Genomic DNA, 25,373 nt, shown 5'->3' with positions numbered 1-25,373 from the left:
AAGTAAAATATTAAAACCACCTAATACAAAAATACATGAAATGAAAAGGTAAAACTTGCATACAAAGCTAAAGCGCAGGTAATGTGTTCATGTAAATAAATATACTGAATATAACTAAATATCTGCCTATAATTGGTTTGAATGTATTTTTAAAAACACAGGCATTAAGTAATTCCACAGTAAATTAAGTATCTGGAAATAATTCTGACAAACTCTATTTCTCTGCTCCATGAGGTAAATTGCTGCAAAGGGAGCTGCAATAAAAATGAACGGACTACCAAACTTATTTTACTGTTTTAAATGTTACCCATATCAAACCCAGATAAATTAATCAAGCCTGACATTAAAAAAAACACCTCCACATTAAGGCCAAATGAAGGTAGAAGCTATTAGATTACTAGATTCGCAATATTTGTCATATTTGGGTCGACAATGAGCAGGAAACTCTTGCTGGGTGAAAGAGAAAACTTGAATCATGACAGCATTCTGCATTCCCTAGAAACCTTTTCAGTCAGAGGACCACATTGCCCTACTGTAACCTCAAGAGACTACAATATACAGTGAGTATGGTCAAAATATGGGTGTTGCCAAAGTTGCCGCGGACAATCTCTCTCTCTCCCTCCCTTTCTTTCACAACACACAAAGAGGTTTGCACGATTGTGTAGATTGTGTATATAGCAGGCACATTCAACTGCAGGCAGCTTCCCTTGCCTTTTACCTTTCTTGATGGCAGGGATGAGGGAAGGCCTTGGGAACTGCTGCCTCAGGGCCCTTTGAAGTAGCAGCTTCCAGCAAAGTTAATTTTTCTTGCCTGGCTTATTGCTTCAAGGTGGTCCATGGGGTTTCTCCTGTGGTTACCAATAGAAGCTCTGCTTCCATAGAATTTATCACTGGTACTCAGGTTAACATCAGAAACCTCCAATAATACCCGAGTGCTGCTGATCATTGCTTAGTGATCTGGAAGCAGCAGCTCCATTGGAACTGTATGAAAAGCCCCATAGAATGCCTTGAAACAAGGCAAGGTGAGGAAGATCTTATTCACCTGCTGCTCTAATGCACTGTATACACAAAGTGGACCGATACATTAAAAATAAAAAAGGGCACCACTGTCACCAAACTGTTGAAACCTTCCAGGGCCATTTGAAATTGCTTGGTGGCCACCCCTTTCCTAGAATCCAGTTAATAGAAAGCAGGAAAGAGATGTGGATCAAAATCAGAAGGGAATAGGTATAGAGGAGTCTTGGTCTAATATAGCAAGATACTTTTTATGTTCTTCCAACAATAAAAAGGTAAAAAGGTAAAGGACCCCTGGACAGTTAAGTCCAGTCAAAGGTGACTATGGGGTTGAAGCACTCATCTTGCTTTCAGGCCAAGGAAGCCGGTGTTTGTCCACAGACAGCTTTCCGGGTCATGTGGCCAGTATGACTAAACCGCCACTGGCGTACGGAGGACCGTGACAAGTGCCAGAGCGCACAGAAATGCCATTTACCTTCCCACCATACCTATTTATCTACTTGCACTGGCATGCTTTTGAAATGCAAGGTTGGCAGAAGCTGGGACAGAGCAACAGGAGCTCACCCCGTCACGGGGATTTGAACCACTGACCTTCCAATCAGCAAGCCCAAGAGGCTCAGTGGTTTAGACCACAGCACCACCCGCAATACTACATATTCAGGATCAGGAGTGCCAGCTTGGCCCCACAACTGTGGGTGCCCGGGGCTATGGGTGCCATGCAGCATTCATGGCCATGGCACCAAAATTTGTGGGTGCCCAGCCCCTTCATGGGAGATTTTGTGGGTGCTCAAGCACCCACAGTTCCAAGGGAGTTCGCACCTATGTTCAGGATAACTTACACTGTGACTTAACTGAGAACAGTCCAGATATTCCTATTCTCTGCTTCCTTTTCTTAATCAGTTATTGATTCATAGGAAGAGCTGTCATCCCATGTCTGCCAAGTCTACTCAAGAGCCTTTGATGAGAGGGACTTTGTCAAATGCTTTTTTTAATAATAATATTTATTAAAGTTTCAAAAAAAAAAGTTACAAGAATAAGAACAGAAAAAGTAAAAAGAAACAAAAAATACAAAGTACAAAAAAGTAAAAACAATTAAAAACAAGTCAACCTTTCAATGCCTTAACTTTCATTTGCTTGTTTCCCTGACCTCCTCACACCTCCCTTTTTTGTATTCTAGTTCAATTAGTTATTTCAGCAAATCCTTTCCATTTTTACTTTTATCTTACTAATTTATCTTAATATATTATAACTTTACATTCTCATCTGTTAATAATCCATCTTTAAATACTCCTTTATAACATTACTACTAAAACCACATATCTTCATTCCAACATCCTTCTAACATTCCTTAATTTTATAATATTTCTGTAAATAGTCTTTAAATTTCTTCCAATCTTCTTCTACCGACTCTTCTCCCTGGTCTCAGATTCTGCCAGTCATTTCTGCCAGCTCCATGAACTCCATCACCTTCATCTGCCATTCTTCCCGGGTGGGTAAATCTTGTGTCTTCCAATACTTTGCGATGAGTATTCTTGCTGCTGTTGTGGCATACATGAAAAAAGTTCTATCCTTCTTTAACACCAATTGGCCGACCATGCCCAGGAGAAAGGCCTCTGGTTTCTTCAGGAAGGTATATTTAAATACCTTTTTCATTTCATTATAGATCATCTCCCAGAAAGCCTTGATCCTTGGGCACGTCCACCAAAGGTGAAAGAATGTACTTTCAGTTTCTTTACATTTCCAACATTTATTATCGGGCAAATGATATATTTTTGCGAGCTTGACTGGTGTCATGTACCACCTGTATATCATTTTCATAATATTCTCTCTTAAGGCATTACATGCCGTAAACTTCATACCTCTGGTCCATAACTGTTCCCAGTCAGCCAGCATAATGTTGTGTCCCACATCTTGTGCCCATTTTATCATAGCAGATTTCACCATTTCGTCCTGAGTATTCCATTTCAACAGCAAGTTATACATTCTTGACAGAGTCTTAGTTTTGGGATCTAACAGTTCAGTTTCCAATTTTGATTTTTCCACCTGGAAGCCAATTTTCTTGTCCAATTTGTATGCCTCCATTGATAATAGTGAAGCCAGTCTCGCACTTTGTCTTTTAGTTTTTCAAAGCTCTGCAATTTTGTCAAATGCTTTTTGAAAGCCTTAATTCAAACAGAATTTATTTTGATTTGTGGAGACTCGCTATTGTCCTTTGCCTTGTATAGTTTGCAGACTATAAAGTTTGCTTTGCTTATACACACTTCCAAATTGTGGCATAGGAAATGCTAGCAAAATGTGCTGGTTGTTGTCTAGATTTACTATATTTTATTAAATGAAATCATTAGTTGCAAATGAGTAAGCCTGCAAAGTTACTAACTGCTGTTCAGCATAATTACAAAAAAAGTTTGAGATTCATCTTATTAAGCAACAAAGCCCCAGACAGTTCAGTACTGAATTCCTGTTAAATTGTTTTGGAAGTACCCAATGTAACTGCATTGTGGTACACACGTTGCAGGAGCAAAATTAAAGTGACATCCATACTGGTCATTAATTTATCCCCTGACTATAGGTAGATTAAGCTTTTGTGACAGGTCTCCCTGTTTTATAGGATATTGGTCGACTTTTTCATCCCTACCAGCAATTATTTATGAATCATAATCTGACATGCCCCCCTCATTGCAGCAGTTACAGCATATCATGACTCATCAGCAATTTTCCCCTGGCATGATTTGAGGGGCGGGAAGAAAATGCCAACCTGCCATTAAACTACACCAGATAGTCTTTCAGGCATGACTTCTAATTATTATTTTCCCCTTCTTCTTTGATGACTTGAGGAATGGCTTACTCATCCACATTAAGGCAACTTTTCATTCTTCATTAAAACATTATGAAAATTGAGATTTTAGTTGAATGCTATCAGAAGTGGAGAAGTTAGCTGCTTGTCTGAAGTGTGCACTGCATGTGTGTAACACTCTAGAACTTCATTTACTGATCTGTTGAGTCGCATGATGAACTTTCAGCTTCTTGAAGCGAAAAATGACACCTCTCCAAGAAAAACCAAAAGCAGATTTTAAAAGGGCATGATGTTGAGATCTCTGCGCAAGCACAATAAGAGGTAGCAAAAGGTAAAGCAGGACTGAACTGTGCTTTAGAAAGGGGTGTCTTCCTAACTTGCACTTTTTTATTTTCTGATGAGGACAATAATTTCTTGCAGATACACATGCTGGCACAAACACAGGCCTGGTATGGATGTAATACAAAGCTATGGTTTAGGTTGGTAATACATACATAAGTCTCATGCTTGTGTGCTACCACCTTGCACTGCTTTGACTGTTTAAAGTGGTACAATGCTGCTATAAAATGTAGAGTGCAGATGGGGGGTCACAGTTTAGTGCTACATCTGTAGTATGCCACAAAGTCACTTATCCTATGGGGAATACATTTCCATTATTCAGCACAATCAGCATACTATTATGCCACTTGCTTGCTATGTGAAATGGAAACAGCTACCAGATACTAAAACTCAGCAGAGGTAAGAATGGAAAAGTATCCTACTGTAGCAGAGGAGCCAACTGGACTTGGACCCCAACTTTATAAACATAATTAGCACAATGATCACTGTCGACATATATAAATGTAATGAGGTTTTTTTTTTTAAAAAAAAAAAAAACCACATCACTATTCTTTTATAGTCAAAAAGTACTTGCCTACTAAGGCATACTGAATATGAAAAAAATATGACAGATACGGAATGGATATAAACTACCCACATTTAACTTTGCAGGTTATGCTTGAAACTCGTTTCATCTCCTGTACGAAGTATGTACAATGGCCCATACAGGGATCTTGGCATTATTAGCGCCACGCTCTAACCAACTGTGCTAACCAGCCCCTTAGTCTCCTGTAGAAGTGGCATTTTTAAGAGTGTATGTTGCACTGCCTTGACCTTTAACTTCCACAGCAAATGTTAGCTATTGACAAATTATCAGACTATATATTTGTATCCAAATTGGATGCGGCATGAATTTTACTCAGAGGGATGAGGAAAATATAGATGAGATAACGTTTTATTTATGTGGCTAACCAAATAATTTACTAGACAGCCATTGCCAAATATTTAACTAAAGAGACCTACAGATTTCTGATGTTTAGAAAGCCATGTATCTTCCCCCCTCTTCTTTCATTAGTCCCTTGTGTTGCTTTGACTCCCAATAATCCTATTATTTGCCACATGGGAAACATTTTTCTAATATAAAAATGAAAGGAAGGTAGCATTTGCTATGGTGTGGTTACTTTCGCATTCAACGGCATGCTGCTATCTTGGGTAGCAATCATTTTTAAATAAAACTAAAACAAACGCTGTATCTCGTTCTTTCTCCTGCTCAAATCCCTCATTTCCACTCTGTTGAGATCATCCGACTATGCTCATAGTGATCTAATCTGTTACATAACCAAAACACACAGAGGCAAAGTCTGCAGTCCACTCAGCGCTGGAAGCTATTGGGACTTCAAAGGGAGGATCTGTATGCAAGACAGCTGCAGAACCAAGCTTTTAATAATGAAAGGATATGCTAAGAAAAATAACAGTAAGATGCTGGTTCTTAGGAAGAACTGCCCAAAAGCTTAAAATGTTATTTTTTAACAAAATTAAGGACGTTCAGAGACAGAAGAGATGATGTATTTTCAAGAAATATGTTGGAAACATCCCTAGAATTTATTCTCCCCAACCCATCCTTTGAAATAAGTAGAATATTGTCTGCTTTATTGAAAATGGGGTTTGCCTCAAAACATTTGATTTGGTTTTTCTGTTTTAAGTTGGAGACTGTGGGTTGTATTCAGCTAAGTGCTTCTCAGAGTAAACCCACTGAAATTAATGAATCTATGTTAGTCATGTTTATTAGCTTTAATGGGTCTACTCTGAGTAGGACTAACACTGAATACCACCCAGGATCCTTGGGAAACTGCTATTATTAAGATGAATATATATTGGATTATAAGACTGTTTTGGAGGGAACACATTATCTTGACCCATTTCAGTCAATTCAGGCCTGGGTTTGGGACAGAATCAGCCTCGGTATGAAGAGGGGTTGCAGTGTGAGTGGCAATCACTGCCCCTGCATGAATAGCAGAGCAACCTGGGATCCAAGCCAATGGCAGCATGTGCTTGCCAGGAAAGGTCTGTGGGCTGCACTGGAATCTTCTCTCCCCCAAATTAGGACTGGGATCAGGATAAGGAAATTATTTTCAGTCCTGTAGTGCCAGTGCAACTCTGCAGTTCAGGGATCCTAGTTCAAGAATGTGACACGGGGCTTGATTTACTTTTCCTGGATGACCTCTTTAGTGGTTCTGTGGTTCTCAGAATTCTTGTGCGCTCAGTACCAAATTTGGTGCTTCTTCTGTGTTCCCTATACCATACTGGCTCTGCCATTGATTAAAAGAGCACTGGAGGCTTATGGTGCCTTCCTCATATCTACTTTACTTGTAAAAGCAGAGCAGAAGAAGGAAAAGACACTTCTGCAAGCAGACAACACAACCTGCATCAGATTCTACAGTGCAACTTCTGCAGTTCCACAAACTTGCACCCTAATTTCCAGCTAAACCTGAAGTAGAAAACTCTCAGCTCTCTCATTGTCTCCAAATCTGAGTGGTAAAACACCTTTTAACTGTTTTTCTCTAATTTCTAGCAAAGCTTGAGGGTGCTGCACTATGTTACCTTCCCCAAGCTCTGACTGCATCACATTCCAAGAGAGAGAGAGAGGGAGAGGGAGAGGGAGAGGGAGAGGGAGAGGGAGAGAGAGAGAGAGAGAGAGAGAGAGAGAGAGAGAGAGAGAGAGACTGAGACTCATGGGTACCAGGGGAGCATTTCCCATTGTTAGCTCCCTTTGATAAAACATCAACTGATCATTCTGGACTATTAGCCAGGAATCAACCTGCAAAAGAGATGGTCAGCCAGCAACCCTCACACAATATGGGAGCAGTGGAGAACCCAGGCTGCTCGGCCATTTAGGCCAAATCACACTCACCTGCCTTATTATGACATCAGATAGTGGTCAGGTAGTGCTTAGCAATCTGCAAAGCACAAACAATCAGCTGAAGATCAGCCAATTGTCACTGCTTTGTGGGATGTGCCTTCACCCACACGGTTTCATTTCAGAAAGTGTGAGTAAAGACAGGTCACCTGATGTGAGGCAAGCGGACCCTCCCATTGGTCAGATTTCATCCACAGTGGTTTGGAAAGTTCTGGCCAGGTACCCAGAACAAGTTACCCTCCCCTGCTATGTAGTATAGATAAAAATAACATGAGACAGGCAATACCCCCAACAATACCTCCTGCTTTATGACAGCACTGGAGAACCTTTGGCCATTCAGATGTTGTTGAACTACAATGCCCATCTGCCCTAGCAAGCATAGAGAATTGCCAGGGGTGATGGGAGCTGCAGTTCAGCAACATCTGGAAAGCCAAAGGTTTCCCACACTTGCTTTATAGAGAAGAGTATATGAACTTGTATTGAAAGGACAAATAGTTCACATGCCTATGGCCACCTTTTGGACTTTATTTAGCATATAAAAGGGTACGGTTTGACTTGTGTTCCCATTGTCCTTGGCTGATATTGGGGGTGAGAAGGAATCATTGGTGATACATATGTTTGACGTAGACTTCGCTGTTTCAGCAGAAATGTCTGAGAAAACACAATTGTGTCAGTTTTTCTAGGAGCCATGAAACTTTCTCTCTCTTTTGTAGGCAGAGAAGACATTTCTGCAAACAGCTGGCTCCTCTCCTAAGTGCTGCACCTCTTAGCTATTCATATCCAGAGGAATGCAGGCAAGGAAATATATGCCTTTTTTGAAACACAATCTCTAAGAGGAGGCTGTGTCTAGCCTGTCTACAAAATGAAAACCTTTTCTATTGCCTACAAAATGAAAGAGGCAGCATGTGCATATTGATCCGTCACTTTAATTTTTAATTTCAGTTTTCATTGTAAGAAAGACTATCTTTATTATCATTCTAATAGCCACATTTTAAAATCTTTGCAAACCCTTTCAAACTATTGATCTTGAGGTGTTTGGGGAGAATTGACATTTGTCTGGTGTCCACCAACCTTCCCCTACAGCTGTTTTGGGCTATTGCATCCATCAGCCCCAGTCAGCATAGTAGTCCAAAACATTTGGATGGCACCAAGTTGGGTAAGAGTGTTGGAGAAGATGGGGAAAACAATCAAGAATGACAGGGCTACTCAAAACAAAACTTAGGAGTCTCTGTATCAGGTGGGAGGTTGACTGTGGATACACCACACACAGCTCTACTTACCAAGGCAGACATTGGAGAATCACAGTATCCCTTTGAAACCAGTTCAAGTGGATATGAGCACTCTGGAACCAAGCATGTGATGGCAAATATTCTGAGAAGAAAACACAGAGAAGAAATCTCAGCCACGAATATTTCCAAACTCTTGACCAACTATTGCAGTGATCAGAAGAGTAATTATTATGCATTTTCAAGACAACTCAGAAGCTGGACATCCTTTAGAAGGACTTTCTACACAGGAGGACTCTGTTCTATAAAATATCACTCCAATAATCATAAAAAGGTTAACACTTTCTCACTATTGGTGAGGTTTTTAAGGATGGAATTCAGCATCGTGCTAATACAATCGTTCCATCAGCATTTCTGCTTCCCAGATGGAACAATGTGCCTCACCTCCATGTGCTGTTCTGGGACTTCTCCCAACCCCCAAGAGATGATTTGGAGGAGGGCATGAGAGGTAGAGAGGAAGGAGAGCGCTGTTGCACTAGCAGGAGTCATTGTGTTGGCTCCTGCCAGTGCAACGATTTAGTTGAGTTGGAACCTAAATATGAGGTTTTATGACTTTAAAATTTACATTAAAAAAACCCAACATATTAGTATTTTTTAAAAAACAAACTGGATTTTTAATGGATTACCACTGTTTAGTTTGTTGGTCTCTATTGTTAGCCAGCAAAATATTGTATTTCACCATTTTCTTTGTATGTATTATGCAAATAAATGCAATATAAATGTGGTTGGGGGGGGTGTTTATAAACCTGATGGTTTGTGACAGAGAAAATGAGACCTGAATACTTCACTTTTAAAATGTAATCAGAATCCTGAAGAGAAGCAGGTACTTCTCCTAAGCAAAGTTTCAACCAAGTGAACAATTCAAATCATCAGTGGCATTTCAAATATGCCATTTTAATTTTAGCTGAAAGAACAAGTGCTGACTTTGCTCGATGTTCTTTAGTCTACGATGTTGCTCAAAACAACCAGAACTAGTATGTTCACAAATCCTTGTGTACAACCATATCAGTTCAACTCTACTGCAGTCTCAGTCCTAGGCAATTTGTAAGTGAACTCATCACATCTTTGCTTCAGATTCCATTAGGGTTGTGTGTCTGTCTCTCTTTACACTCAGGCCTTGCCAGTATGTAGGATTAAACGACTTTCCAAGGTTGAATAAGCCACCATCTGTCTGTTTTGCATGGTGCTGTTTGCCATCCGGGAGGCTTGTCCCTCAGAGCGTGTTCCTACCATATGTCACCCTCAAGTGATCAGCCATGCCAAGACATTTGAGGGGGGGGAATGACTAAGTCTAGCTGGAAAACCCTCTCTAGAATTCCAGAGGAGGTTCTCCGAGGCTGTGTTTGTCAAACTGTTCAATGCTTCCTAACCTCCTGCGATAGCCATCTGCCAGGAACTTTAGAGATATGTTGTCCAAAAGCAGAAACCCATTCTGTTTGGGTGATGTAACAATACGCCATTTGCTAGCGACAGCTCATGCAACTTTAGCTGTTTTAAAAGGCAAAATCCAGCAAACGCAAAACTGAACAGAGTTTAGAATGCCCTATTCATCCTCCTATCTAACCAACTACATTAATATGAAGTATAAAACCTGTTATGCCTTGACAAATCAACAAAGAAAAACTAATGAAACTCCAATTAATTGAAAAAAAAAGTATTGTGAAACAATTCCAAACAAATAATCAGTGAGTGGTAACCAATGATCTCTGTCTACCAACAGAAGGAATCAACCAGCATAATGGGGGAAGCACACAATTTTTAGGAATTCCGCTACCCTGCAGCCTCTCATACACACACACACACACACACACACACACACACACCATAAATATTCTCTGGAGAATTGGTGCCTTCTCTTACAATAATCAAACAAAGGATACAAAAACTGATCTCCAAACTTTAAAGATAGACTTTCCCTGGGAAGAAGTTTCCCAGCTAGACTGAATGATTTAGGGATAATCTGCCAACAACAACAAAAATATGACTCATCATACTACTCAACACACAGAAAGCTGGTAGTGAATAATTGCTCTTAGTTTTAACTCCCTCATTTATGTTGTACATAAGTTGCTGCTTGAACATGTAGCATGAAGTTTCTACACCTCAATGATAAGCAGTCATATTTCTAAATCAGAACAGTCTTCTTAAGATTTATCCTAGTGATAATGAAATCAGTACCAAAAAGGGCATTCAATGGTAACTTCCCTGGCTAACACTTTAGATTTCCTCCCCCTCTCCAAATCTATAATAATAATAATAATAATAATAATGTCACATTAGATGGGGAACTGTGTATTCCCAAAGTGTTTTACAGTAAGGCAATTTTGCTCAATCTGGAGCAAATATAATCATCAATATAATAGTCAACTGGTGCTCCCTACCTTTATAGGTCAGTTTTGCTAGATTTTGCATTACACCATTTATCAAAGCATCTATCTTACAGTATGGCATTTATAAGAATATCGAGAGACATAATACTAAAGTGTCTGGGCTCAAAATGAAATGGATGAATACTGACAGTATATTTTTAGAATAGTGAGTCCAATTTAGAAGTATTCTTGCGGCACTTGGTCCAAATCTGGATCCTTCTCCAGGCTCAAGGTTCTTATTGGCACTTTGTGTTACCTAATCCTTTTTGCTTACAAGCTGCTGTAGTTGCTTCTAAAGCTATGGTACCTTTTTCCAGCAAGCACTGGAAGACTGGGTCTGTGAAGGCTAGGCTTTCTCTTTTTTCCATTTACAGAGCAGCATGTGAAGGGTGCAGTCTCTCACTACCCAGATTCCCCTGAAGCACAGCAGAAGCACACCCCATGTGCTTTCTCCTTTGGTGTGCCTTGTCAACATGAAATCACCTTCCAAGGCCGAGCCAATATTGTTTAGACAGCTTTGTTGTTGATGGCCGTCTTGTGGTCCCTGTTGAAAAGGCAATACCTCATCTGTTGAGTCTTCCTTTGCCTTCTATCATATTTCCCAGATGTTCCTTTTTAAAATCTGCCTATATATACTCCTTCAGGATTGTTCTTGTGGAATAATTTCCATGGAGCAGTTCCATCCTATGCGATGTTTACCGTAAATCTTCCTTGCAGCCAGCGGATTTCTGTACAAACTTGCCTGGGGGTAGCCTTGTCCTATTTTCCTCTTAGATGGCTTTGGCATTTACAAAGCTTGAGAGATCATGCTTCTGAATTTTCCAGTCTGAAGAGCTCAAGCCAAAACAGCAGGGAGGACAGCAAACCTGCTCTTTGTTTGGCTTAAGGCAGCTGGTTCTGCTTTTCCTTTGACCTGGAGCGATGGCATCATTCCTGAGATTTGATGTGAAAGTAGTAGAGGCAAAAGAGAAGGCACACTTTTCAGCAGAGGAGTGTAATCTTGGTTGCTTTGAAAGTACAGCATCAAACCTCAAAAATGCTGGTCTTTCTGCTTGCCCTCATCTCTGGTACAAATTCATATTCAGTTTAAAGTTTTAAACACTGTGTTGGGGTTTTTATTTAAAAAATATGACATATGGGTATCCTATTAGTTGGTGATATGGGTTACCGGTATTTTTTTCTAATTTTTCGTAACAGCAAGGTTTTCATTACAGTTTTAGAGAATAGTTAATGACCTTGCTGCTGCAAAAAAATTATGTTGCAGAACAGTTGTATGAACTTTCTATGCATTTGATTCCATGTTGAAATGCCCATCTTGACACCCTGCTAAGTCAACTTGCCTGTCTACATCTCTGCTGAGTAATATGATGGCCACCAGACAACAACACGGCTAACCTGTAAGCCTACCTGAAAACTGGTGCTTCTCCACAAAGCCCAACAGGAAAACTGTTAGGCATATTTGAATAACATAAACATTTTAATAAATATAAGGCATGACCTATGGAGCACATCCTTTCCTAGAAATTTAAATTAGTGCTTCAAACCAAGTTTGAATAAGAGTTGCAAACCTTGATAAAAGTGTTAACCACTGTGCAGATATAACTCTAGACCAGAGTTAAAATTAAAAAGAATCCCAGTCTATCAATCAATTTCCTTTATTCGACCGATAGTCAGAAATAAAACACAGAAATAAAACACAATACAGAATTATGAACTAAAACATCATAGGGGTACATGAGTAAGGTAGGGCCACAGCACTAAACCTCTCACAGATAACCCACATCAAGGCATTCAATTGTACGTTTCCAACGCTTGAGTGCCAGGAAAAGGAATTTAGCCACTGACAAAGTTGTTTTCCTAGAAGACTTATTTAGCAGATATGCTGTCTGCTTTCCTCTTTGTCGGGGACTAAGCTGGGGTAAGTATGGGGTTATAAGATACTGTCTTAAATCGTTGTAGAAGGGACAGCTCAGTAAAATGTGCTCTGTGGATTCTACCTCACCCAACGCACAATGGCATAATCTCTGGTCATATGGGACTCCTCCATATCTTCCCTTCAGAACCGCCGAGTCAAGAACATTCAGCCTAGCCGCGGTAAATAGTCTGCGGTATTCCACGTAGTGGATATCCGCCAGGTAGTGAGCTGGAGCAGCTCGGTACATCTGCTCCCCCAGAAACAGCCCTGGTTTCACACGGGCTATGTCCTCCTGTCTCACAATATCCCTTAATCTTTGGGCGATCACCGCCTTTGCGTGGCTATACGTCATGGACTCTATATAAAGGGAGGACAACCCGCACTTCTGCACTTCCTCCACTATCTCCCCTTCCCATGGAGATTTAAAGTTATCCCTCAGAATCAAGGGGGCCAAACCCACCGGTCTGAAACAAAGCTTAAGCCAAAGCCATAACTTCGCTTTCAGGGCCACATACCTAAAGGCTTGGCAACCAGTTTCCAATCTCATGATCGCACCTGCCACGGAGGGGGGGATCCTGAGTATGGCCCTGAGGAATTGGGTTTGGATAGATTCCAATTTTTCAAAGTCCCTACGTGAGCCCAAGGCAATGCCCACCAGTAGAAGAGGGAGGACTTTCATTTTAAAGAGTCGCAAGGCAACTTTGACAGTTTGTGCCTGTTTCTTAGAGTACAGGGTTCTAATCACCAAGGCTGCTTTTGATGCGTTCGAGGCTATGTATTCTCTGTGCACCGAGAAGGACCTATTTGATCTAACAACCTGACCCAGGTATTTGAAGCAACTGACCTGCTCTAAAGGAATACCATTAATTGACCATAAATTAGGTTTCGGTCGAGCGGCAAAGACCATTATTTTGGTCTTGGCATAATTTAGTTGGAGCTCATGTTTCTTTCACCATCACATCTAGACAGTGGGCCTTGGATTGCAAGGCGGAGGGAGGTATGCTTAGAATCCAGATGGTCCATAACTATGCCTCTCTATTCCCAAATGCATGAGGCTATCTTGATGATTCAGTCATCTGAGAAAAAGTACTCTCTACTGGTAGGAAGCTGCCTTATACAGGGTCAGACTCTTAATCCACCTACATCAGTGTTGTCTACACTGAGTGGCCAAGGTTCTCCAGTTCTAGACAGGAGTCTTTCCAACCACTAGCTGGAGATGGGAGGGGATGAACCGGCGACCTTCTGGATACAAATCATGTGTTTTTTCCCACTGTGGTCTCGAGTCAGACTGCTCCCAAGTCAACCTGCATGTGTAGTGAAGTACTAATGTGTCAAAGAAACAATTCAGGGCCCAATACTGTCTTCTGCAATTCTGGAGTATAATGTTGGCCAATGCTAGACTACAGAGCACAATTTTGCTTGCTACTGTTTTAGCTGAGGAAGCTATCCAATTGCATGATTTTTATCAGCCTGAATAACTAAGCTGAAGACTGGCCTGTAAGGCAAGAATATATTCTTATTAATATATTCCTGGAGGTCAAGACGAGTAGTATCAGTAGAAGATCATAGCAGAGGCTAGAAGATCTTTGATATTATGGGAAAGTAGAATTGCATATCTGTTGAAAATGATAATTTATGGACTAATACTCATATAGCAAAGGTGGAGAAACAATGAAAGCTGCACAGGAAAGAGAAAATTTAGAGGTCAGGCAGAATTCCACTTCAAGACAGAATGGAGATGTGAGACAGCACAGCTAGGAAAGACCAGGGAAAGGTTACATGCACAGTGAGAAACAGAAGGGAACCGCAGAGAAGATGGATCGGTAAAAAGCAGTAGACCTTTCATGTTACAGCACTGAATCCACACAAGTACATCATCACTAATGAAGATGAGCCAAGAGACCACCATGGGGCTATTTTAAAATTCTTGGCAAGCCCCTACAGAGGAGGGTCATCTAAAGAGCTTGGTTCCAGGTTCTTTCATTGTTGTGTAAGGAGAACCGCAAGTCTGAATTGCAATTGATGGAGTGGCATGAAATAGGCTGTCAAAACAATACCTGTTTTGTTGGTAAAAAGAAATATTTTAACACACTTTTTTGCAGTCAGTGAGGAATGAATGCTGCAGTGACGAGCATGTGCAATAGTGCACCTACGACATCAAACCAGACACAAGCCAAAACAAGAACTGAGACATCTTTCTCCCCATGTAGCTCCAATCTGTAATGGCAAGCAGCTAAACAACATGCTCTCCAGCCAGATGGCTTAAATAAAAAGAACACTTTTTGTTAATTAGGAAATAAATGAATCTGCTGTTAATACAACATGTTACCAATGCAGGAGACCAGTTTAGATTTGGGGGCACTTGGTCTTTCCAAGCAAGAGCACTGGCAACAGCTTCCACAGGGCAGTAGCTGGCTTTTGTAAAATGACATCAACCTCTGCCAGTACCCACTGAAGCACTATTTTCTAACAGAAAAACAAAATAAAAGCACGGTGAATATTGTGTAGTTGCATGGAATGGAAGTCACCCATGTGGACTCATTTAGTCTGGCAAATATGCACATCACATTCTGTTTTAAGTATTTTATTTTCATGTGATCTTTATGTCTGCAACAAGATCTATGGACTACAGTCCAAATCCAGTCCAAATCCTCAGGCTAATTCTCTCCCACTTCCTTTGCACATGGCCTTTCCCTTTTTTCCCCTCCAAGGAGAGGAACACACGAGTAGCCACTTAGCCATCTAAATATAATTTAGGATAATATGGCAACCACACAGTCAGAAACCAAGGATTCTTAATAGCCAACTTCCATATAGTTGGAAGTTCATCTAGCCCAACTCTTTGCAGATGCAGGAAGTTGGACCTGTTTCCTATGCATTAGAATAGCTGTGTGTAATAATACTGTGTTTTAAAAGGCAATACTGTTGTGTTTATAAATAACAGGAAGAGGTTAAATGGGGCCATAACTGTATGAAGCTATAGAGACATCAAAACTAGGCCTGTTACCTTATACAGTACAGTAGACTAGAGGATTCAAAAGGTGACGCTTTGGAGGCCATTTAAGAATGTTCTATTTGCCCCCATTAGTTTAGAAAGGCCAATGAGCAGGCAGTTCTAGAGGTATATAAGGGAAAACACAGCCCTTTCCAGGGGTGGTATGGTCTAGTGCTAGGAAGGAGGTGAAGAGGTGATTATTAACTTATACCACTTAAGGCAGAGGCACAAGTTATGAGAAGACTTCAGAGGTGGTTATCCAGTTTCTGGTCAGTGTGACAGTATTATGCAGTTGGCCTTAAGAAGGAAGAAGACATCAGAGGAGGACACCATGACTCCTCCTTGCTGTGTCCTGCTCCACAGGTCCCTAATCAAATGGAAGACTTCAAGGGAAGCTGAAGCAAGCTTTCCAGAGAAAAAAGGATCCATCACAAGAAGCCAATGGTGAGTAACAGCTAAGAAACTCCATTCAACTCTGTTTACTTCCAATGAGTCCTTGACCAGAGTTGGTACTTAACCAGATTGAGAGCAGGGGTGAAGTTAGGAAAATGATGAGTTTTAAGTAGGGAAATGAACTTATTTGAGGATGTAAAAGTTTCCTTAAAGAGACAGTACACAATTCAAGGAACTACTGAAACGCTGATAATGTCTAATGATATAAATTCTAAGTAGGCTTTATCGATATCTATCTCTATATCTCTAAATCCATATATATGTTCATCCCATGTCTAAAGCCCACTACTGTAATATTAATTGTGCACAAAGGAGAAGAATTTATTAACAAGTTTTAAAGCCGGCAGTGTAATTTAAAGAACAAAACATTCAAGTTTATGTATTATACTGTCTGAGGAAGGATTGGTAGCCAGATCTGCCATAGTTTGGGGTGTCAACTGGTGGGAAATAAAACCAACAACTGGTGGGAAATAAAACCATGGTGGCCCTGTGCTGGGATAAGAACAGTGTTGCTCCATGTTTTTAAGTAGAGCATCATTTTTCCCACAGGCTGCAACTGACTTTGCAATTAAGGACAGTGCTGGGCAGAAAGTACACTATGTGACAAAGGACACGGTTAGTGAAGTGTCAGCAGGTATAACCAACTAATTTTTCTGCTGAAGTGGAACAGGAAGGTCACTTGGGGACTCTAGCCAATCAGAACTCATATTCAGGTGCCCCCCTCCCCAAGGAAAGGTGCAGATATTTCCCTGGAAAAGTACATTTAGACTTAATTCAGCTACTGGTAGAAGCCGCTTGCTGGAGGAAGCCTCACTGTTACTTTCCCAGAGTTAATGAATAGCTAAATAAGGAAGTACACTTGCATTTGATATGGTAAAAGTTCCAGGGAATTATCATTTTTTGCACTTAGTGGGGTCCATATATGAAGGTTGTTGCTATGTTCGGAAGTTTGGCTTAAACCAGGCATAGGCAAACTCTGGCCTTCCAGATGTTTGGGACTACAATTCCCATCATTCCTAGCTAACAGGACCAGTTGTCAGGGATGATGGGAACTGTAGTCCCAACCATCCGGAGGGCCGGAGTTTACCTATGCCTGGCTTAAACCATTCCAGCTCCAAACTGAGCTTAAACCATTGTTGTTTTCTCCAGTTTCCTTGGCGATAGTGCCGTGTTCATTGCCTGAAGCAAAGCCAAAAGAGAACATATTTCTGGGACACATGCTGAGTTCCAATTAAACCAAGCTTTTTGTTAAAGACGACAACTGGCTGACCACATCTTCATACAGCTATTAATTCCCATTCTGACTAGCTGCCACTGCAAGGAATAGCTGCATCAGCAACCGTCAGACCAAACATTAGCAGTGTGAGCATCCTAATCTGAAATTCTCACGCAGGCCTGTCTAATGCTCACTGGATGGCCTTGGGCAAATCACAAGTCTAAACAATGTTAGGAGTGTTATGACATTAATTAAATAAGATTTGTAAAACACTTTGTACCCTGCAAATACTATAGATATGCCAACTTGTCATCTCATTTCATGAGGGGGAAAGCTATCTTTCTTCTATCCCAAAGAGCTTTAATTTTAAAACATAAAAATTCCATCTTCCCCTGGATAATTCCAGATCTGGGTTTATTGCAACATAGTTATGGAAACCAAGAATGAAGGGAAACTCTAAACAGGTATGCTTGACTGAGTGCTTCCACACTCCATCCTGAACACTCATTTTTATTTAATTGGCATGTATGAATTTGAAACTATTACATTTATTCATTAGACTACTAAGGATTTCCAGCTTATTAGCAATTCAAGACATGAAAATGTAGTTTTCAGATTTTTTCTTCTTTCACACACTTATATAAATGTTACAGGCATAAGAGTTTGGGGGCCAATGCTTCAAGAATTATTAATCCATCATTCACAGGTAGCTCATACACAGCAGTAGTCTGAGAATTATCCCACTGATAATCATCATTTATAAAAAAATTCATTTTTCTCATGATTTTGGGTAGGGGGGGTGCCTGGAGTAAAATGAATTTTTAAAAGGTCAATTAGGGATGTGGTTTGGCATGCATCATTTTTTGGTCTCCCAGCTAAAAACAGACAGCCTTTGTGCCTTGCAAAATAATAAATATGGATCCTCATCCCACCCCTCAAAATTATTTTACTCTGTGGGTGACTCTTTCCTTTTGAAGGTATTTGGATGCAAAAAAATGTGTGTAGAGAACAGTCAGAATAAATGTTCTGTACCCAAAAAGTGGGGCAGCAGTTGGGTACATAAACTGAAAAAAAACTGTTCAGTAAGAAAAAAATCACAGAAATGTTTCATGTTATTTTAAAGCTTTCATTCATGAAATAATATTCTCTTGCTACATCTAAATAGCAAAAACTATAGCATTATTTTGGAAAAATAAATCTATAAACAGCACAAAAAAGAAGTTACTTTTTGAAAACTTTTTTTCCAAGAGAGAAAAGGAAAAATACACAAAATGTTAACAAACAAACTACAGTGGTGCCTCGCAAGACGAAATTAATCCGTTCCGTGAGGCTCTTCGTATAGCGGTTTTTTCGTCTTGCGAAGCAAGCCCATTGACAGCTTAGCGGATTAGCGCTATTAGCGGTTTAGCGGCTTTTAGCGGATCAGCTGATAAGCGGCTTATCAGTGGATCAGCTGATAAGCGGTTTAGGGCTTAGGAAAAGGGGGGGGAGGGAAAAAACCCCGCAGGAACTTGCAAGACATTTTCGTCTTGCGAAGCAAGCCCATAGGGAAATTCGTTTTGCGAAGCGCCTCCAAAACGGAAAACCCTTTCGTCTAGCGGGTTTTCCGTCTTGCGAGGTGTTCGTCTGGCGGGGCACCACTGTATTGCAATTATGCTCCGTACTGCTAGTTACAGTTATTCATTATACAAGTCTTTCTCATTTAAGAGTCTTTCATGGCTCCAATGGAAAAATTACATTAATGTCAACCCAGCATTTTTATAAAGGAATTTTCTCCATATCTTGATTGCAAATTATTTTAGACTATAGTGCAATGAATTCCACCTTGTAAAATGGGGCTGGGGAGAGAATGGGCAAAGTTCCCAGAATAATTTATTCTGCAGTCTAATTTTTTAACCCAATGTTGTACATTTTGTCAACATACTCATGATCTTTAGAAAAGTATTATTTGGGTGTGTAGCACAAAATAATGTGACATCAAAACAATAAATACAGAGTGACTGTCACTGTGGTTAGTAGTTACTACAAATATGCCCCAGAAGTGTACATTTTATTATGGAATAAAACATCATCTGCTGACTGTGGCTACAGGCACACAACAAATTATTCACAGCTACTGTTGGTCTATTCTTTCGCTTTCTTCTGCCGGAGGTCAGTCTACAAAGATCCACATATCAGAGCTAACAGTATAGCTACAGATCCACTGTTACCAAATTTTGCCATTACAGGGCCACTTATGGGAGACAGAAAAAAACCATTAGCAAGGCGACTTAGACAGATGGCTCCCTCTAGAGGTCATTGCATTCTTCTAGGGGGAAAACAAGCCTTTATTTTATGTGGCAGACAAAGCATTCAAACTATGCATGCAAGTGATTTTCATTCTATGGTTCAGGACAGAAATCATGGCTATGACATATCAGAAGCAAGTTGGGCACAGTTATTTTATTCACATTCCCAGCAACACAGCAAGAAAATTCTTACGCTGACATAGCTAACGGGCAGGAAACTAATACAAAAGGGAAAATTCTGCAAAATGTCACTGCCCCATTAAAACAGCTCTTTATTTGATGCTTTGCAGCATTTTCCTCCTTCTGGTTGCTTTCGTTATATTAAGAAGCAGAGTGTTCTGTAAACAGATTTGCTTGGCAAATTTCCGTTTTGCGGAACCAATTTCAATCAGGGGAAGAAGAAAAAATACAAGGAAAAGACCAAATCCCTTGTCCCATTCCAACATTCATTCTGCACAATAAATTTCTTATTCAAAACAAAGGGTAACACGCTGGCAGCAAAGAAGTTCAGTCATTGGGAACAAAATCCAAGTGTTAAAAATAAAAATTAAGGCCACCCCAAGAAAGGCCCACTGATTAAGGTGGAGAAACTGTTGTCAAACTTTGGCTGCCAGTTCAATGCTCCTAATAACAGGAGCTCACAGTTATTTTTTAAAATTAATTTGCTTTTAGTAACCTTTTCGCTTAAGTCCTCGTGAAAATACTTCCAAGCCACAAACTTGGCTCCTGAATTGCTTAATAAGTAAAAACTGCTCAGACGCTGGACACAGCCTCCAAGTATCCTGTAGCAATTTTGGATGATGCCAGAAGCAGAGAGAAATGTCTGCCTGGAGTAGGGGTGGGGAACCAGTGGCCCTCCATACATTGCTGGACTCCAATTTCCACTGGTCAGAGATGATGGGAGCTGCGAGTCGCAATCACAGTGATCATAGAATTGTAGAGTTGAAAGGAACCACGAGGGTCATCTAGACCAACCCCCTGCAACGCAGGAAACTTTTGCCCATCATGGGGCTCAAACCCACGACCCTGAGATTAAGAGTCTCATGCGCTGCCAACTGAGCTATCCCAGGGGCCCAGAAACATCTGGGAGGGCAACATGTTCTCCACCCATACTCCGGTTAGAGACCCCTAACAACTGAAGTGGCATGAGGAAAGAAAGTCCTTATAAGATCTTACTGAAGCTGTGGAGCAATGCCTTTGCAGGGCATTGTATATTAAGTTACACATCATACCCTTCAACATTTTGGGAGGGCAAAGCAGGACACACACACCCTCACCATCCCAGCCGCCCACCCGATCTCCTTGTCCCACTCCCTGCCCGATCTCCATGCTCTTTCCATGAGCTTACTTTCAGAACAAATGCTATATATTTTTCAACATGCAATATACCTATGCATAATATATGTGGACAGATTTTTAAATATTATGGTAATTTCCTTTATGCGTGTGTTAATATATCATGATCCATGCAGATTAACAGAAATAAAAATTCAAATAGACTAGTACATTAGAAAACCTGACTGCACGGAGGATGCTTCATCTTTCAAAAAATGAAACACTTATTTGCTTGTGTTAAAAAACAACCCAGTAATGAAAAGAACAGCTAATCTTTTAGAAAGAGAGAGAGAGAGAAATTATATTTGAATTGTTAATATTCTAATTAACACCTAAGATTAGTTCAGCTGTTTTATTCTCTGTCTCTACCAGGCAATTTCCTCCCATTTTTTCCAACAGCCTTTCATCCACCAAAATTTGAGAGAGAAAATAATTGTACTAATTTGTTTAGTTAAAAACCCACAAAATAACAGAAGGGCTTGACCTACCAAGTCAAGGTATAAAGGTGCTTAGAATTCCTTACTGACAACTAGCTATATCATGCTCCTTGAAACATCCCATAATTCCTAGCAATTCCTAGCTGTTTTGATAATGGAAGATTGAAAGGAGGAAAGAGACCACCTGAATGAGAGAAATGGAAAAGGGCATACGTAACATGTTAAACACTAAGATACAGCAGGCAGTACCTTGATAACTTGGTTCAAAATGAACATTACTGTAGTTTGTATGTCATAGCATAACAGGAGAAATTCACCAAGAAATGAGCCATACTAAACAACTTGCCAAGGCTTTATGGTTAATGAGAAAACACTTCTATGCATGGAAGTTTCAGCTAGCTAGAATATGTAGAGCACCAAAGCACACAGAGAGCTCTGTCTCGAAGCATAAGGACGATGGAAGAAATCTACTGGCCTTGCATGCATGCTGTCATACTGAATTACAGACAAGATGACAAGCTAAAGACCCGGCCCGCGGTCTCATCACTCAGTCATCTATCCAATCCCATCAATTGAGCAAGACAGCAACACATGTCCCCTCTAGCTTAAATGACAGCAAAACCGTGGGTTGTAATCATAGGTCATCTTAAAAGGACACTTGTCATTAAAGATAGCTTAGTTTGGAAACATTATATTTATCAAGAATATAACTCCCCTCTGCTCAATTTTAGCTAAATTCAGTAATCCGAAGACATTAAGCATTAGAGGTCAAAAGACAGTAGTGAGAATGCAGAATTGGTTAAGGACAGCCTCTCATATTCCATATTCATAAAAGTAGGAGCTTTCAAACAAGTGGTCTGCAAACATACGGTCTGAGGATGCAGACTCATGCAAGGACATGCCATGCAATAGAGTTAAGCAACTTGAGTTCCTACCCAGTGGGCAGCTGCATAGAGCAGTGTTTCCCAAACTTTTGCTCCCATGGACCACTTGGAAATTGCTGGGTTTTCTGCCTGTTATAGCAATTGAAATGCACTATGCTAGATGCTGTATGTGTGACTTTTAATTGTATTTTTACTGCTTCTTTTATTTCTTATATTGTATAATTCTAACATGCTGTGGACCAGCTGAATGAAGCTAGAGGGCCACAGTTTGGCATAGAGTGTGCAGGAAACAGTTATATAGTTCTCTTGGAAGTCACAAGGTACTCAGTATGGAACAGGTTCACCACCCATCATAAATCCTGTTTCCTCATCAGAATCCTGCCAGAGGGCAATCTGTCTCACAGATGCACTGTGCACCAAAGATGACTTCAGGGGATAGCAAAGATTTTCTCACCTCCACTCAATTTTCCTGCTACCTCATTTGCTCTTCCAGATTTCAGTCACAGTTTATTAAAGTCCAAGAAAATGTAGATTAAATCCTTGCTTCCTATGAGCTGTGCTTGGCAGAAGTGGGTGGAGTCAGTAGATGCCATAGATGAAGGGAAGGGAAGAAAAGGATGGAGGGATGTATCCAATGGCCGCTGCACAACGCAATTTTCACTCATACAATGGGAATTCCTCTCCTTGTCCTCCCTCATATAGCTCCACCCCAAAATCTGCTCCAGAGGGTCCCCCAACCCTCTGAAGCAGATGTTGAGGATACACAATGGGAGGGTCACAGGCATCAGAAGAAGAAAGAGAAGTTCTGTTGCACACCTGGAAGTTTGTTGGGCAAACAGAAGTGCAGCAGTTGCTGCAACCCCAAGTGTTTGAAACCGAGCAAGAAGCTGAGGTGGTTTCATGAGTGAGACAGAAGCACCAAAAGAGGAGGGGAAGTGCCTGAAATGAGCAAAACAAAAAGGGGAACAGTCTTCAGTGCTCACAGATGCAAAACTTTACTGACGCTTAACACATTTTGGAGTAAAACAAAAACCTTCCTGTTCCCGACCTTGAAAAACTTGAAAGTTCTTAAATTCAAAAGCACCCTACTTGAAAGCTGACCAACTCAAAAACCAATTTGACAAAGTAAAGAGAAACGTTCTGTTCACTCCCTGCCCATCTGTGCTGAACCTCTGCATTTGCATCAAGTAGCATCAGAGCCCATTCTCCCTTTTTCCTTTCCCTTTCTTTTTTGCACCAGTGTTGGAGCCAGCTGGACCCAAGGACAAAGCTGGAGACTGGGTGGGCAGAGGCTGCAGCAGCTGTATCTTGGCCAGGGAAGCCACAGAGAAAGCAACGAGACAGGCGGCAACATATATTGCAAAGTACCTCTGGAGAAGCCACAGCTCAGAGCCTTGAAGAAGAGAAAATGGGGTAAGCAAAGGGCAGGTGGAGCTAACCTGGCTCAGCCCCTGCTTATCAGAATAAATTCCTGAATCATCTTTCTGTATTATTCGAGGATGCAGGAGGGAAGATTTCGGCCTCTATGATGCTGAACTCCCACCCCCCATAAGCCCAGACACTGTGGCACTCCCCAATAATGGTCTCAGCCACCTGTTCACTCTTCAGACTGGAGGTGCCACTGTTTTGTGCCTGGAATATGTTTTTTAAGAGGTTCGGGAAGCTAAAGCTGAAGCCTTTCTGTGACACAAAAGCTGCTAGTTCTGGGTTTGTACATGGTTGCACATTAGATTCAGCTCTAAATCACCCTAGCATAGTCGTTTCTCAAACACATTCCAGGCACCCCTTCATGACAGCTGCATCTCCAAAAAGAACTAGACTTGCATGACAATATGTTAGCACAGCACTCAAAATAAACTAATGTCAGAAAATGTGTTTCAAAATTTTCACTGAAATAATTCCTACATGTACAATTTCCCCATCATTCTGACAGAGGAATGCTTTTGCTCAACTCAGACGTAACTCAGGGCTTTTAAACATATAAATGTTTTCCAAATAATTGCACCTTCAGAGAGATAGCTATTTCAATGTAACAACCTTAATATTTTCATCTAACAGATGCTATGCATGATTATGCATTTACCGCAAAGTGCAGTTCTGGAATTACATTTTTTGTATTGATCCTTTCCACCCAATTTATTCTTCATGTTGAACATCCCTCTTTAACAAAGATCTACATGCAACAGCTGCTCTTTTGCCTTATGCAAAAGGGAGTCTCAAAACAAATTATCTGCATTGCTCTTCCAACGTAGGAACTTTATCAAGTAACATAACACCAATCAAAACCACATATTTGTAATGATTGTAAACAAGTATCCACATATATTTATAGAAGTTAATGCTAAGGATCCAATCCTGCGAACTAATGCAATGAATTAGCAGCTTAGACGATCAGGCAAAATTGTTAAAAGCTCCAGTATGACTGCAAATGATGCTAGACCAACTTTTAATGAAGTCGAAACACCCCTGGACAATCCTGGAACCTAATGATCATGCTGCTTTGCACCTGTATTTTATGCAGTAACATCAAATTTGGTGCAAATGAATATAGATGCTTTGCATCTGCTGCCATGGCAGAACCCACTTTTGGCACTGAAGCAGCTAAATTTACAGGGTCAAGCTGCTGTTTAAAAGGATCACTAGTGCACAGAAATAAAGGGAAGACAAATTGAAGAATTATGTAGGATCTAGCTCATCACAAATTTGGAATATCAGGATTAAAAAAATTGCACAATTATTTATCTGCATCCAAGAGACAAACTGCTTTTGAAATGTCCCTGAAGTCTCACAAGTGATTTTGTGATATGTTCTCCAAAAAAGGACAATAAATATAAATATGCACAAAATCCAAATGGTTTACCTAAAAGCAGCCATTTGAATTCTAGCTACAGTATTCCACATGAAGCAAAGGGAGACTTACACCAAGACAGTTGTTTATATAAAAGTGATTTAAAGTAAATACAAAGCACAAAAAATAGGTGTCAATTTATCTCATGATTTATGCACTTGTACTTATTTATGATACATGTGAAGCAATAATCCAGAATAGTAGGAAAATACCAGAAGTAGATTCCAGCAAGAAGTTGAGTACAGTTAAGGTTATAATTCTACACTTCCATGTAAATGTGTAAGTCCCATCAATGGGATCTTTA

General features: G+C 40.4%; 1 protein-coding gene across 5 annotated transcripts in view; it reads right to left on the bottom strand.

The window, feature by feature from the left end:
* Nucleotides 1–25,373, bottom strand: part of LDLRAD4 (low density lipoprotein receptor class A domain containing 4) — a 279,034-nt gene that overhangs the window by 217,629 nt on the left and 36,032 nt on the right. For all 5 annotated transcript variants that reach the window (XM_081875130.1, XM_081875129.1, XM_081875128.1 and 2 more), the window contains exon 2: nt 8,324–8,414. The gene's annotated coding sequence lies outside the window, so the exon portion shown is untranslated. The remainder of the gene's footprint in view (nt 1–8,323; nt 8,415–25,373) is intronic.

Source organism: Podarcis erhardii (genome assembly GCF_964252035.2).
Source record: "Podarcis erhardii genome assembly, chromosome: 8".
NCBI classification, from domain to species: Eukaryota; Metazoa; Chordata; class Lepidosauria; order Squamata; family Lacertidae; genus Podarcis; species Podarcis erhardii.
Note: the sequence above shows the minus strand (reverse complement) of the source record. Positions and strands in the feature narration are given on the sequence as shown.